General features: G+C 77.6%; 1 protein-coding gene across 1 annotated transcript in view; it reads right to left on the bottom strand.

Annotated features, from left to right (window-relative positions):
• URB1 (URB1 ribosome biogenesis 1 homolog (S. cerevisiae)) overlaps positions 1-210 on the bottom strand; it is a 44,771-nt gene that overhangs the window by 7,278 nt on the left and 37,283 nt on the right. The gene's annotated exons all lie outside the window — the stretch shown is intronic.

Genomic DNA, 210 nt, shown 5'->3' with positions numbered 1-210 from the left:
TCTCCTGGGGGCGGCCCGGTGGCAGGCTCGCGGGGGGTGCAGGCACCTGTGCGCCGGGGCTGGCGGCGGCTGGGACCGCGCAGGCCGCTCTGGCCTGACGTGTGGATGGAGCTGAAGGTTTCGGCCGGCTCTGCGGGGCAGCGCTGCCTGTGGCAAAGCCCCGGCCCCTGCCACACCCACCGCCCCGCTGCCCGCTGCGCGCACGGCGTC

The sequence above is a fragment of the Myotis davidii genome, unplaced genomic scaffold, assembly GCF_000327345.1.
Source record: "Myotis davidii unplaced genomic scaffold, ASM32734v1 scaffold170, whole genome shotgun sequence".
NCBI lineage: Eukaryota > Metazoa > Chordata > Mammalia > Chiroptera > Vespertilionidae > Myotis > Myotis davidii.
This window is presented reverse-complemented; position numbering and strand designations above follow the sequence as displayed.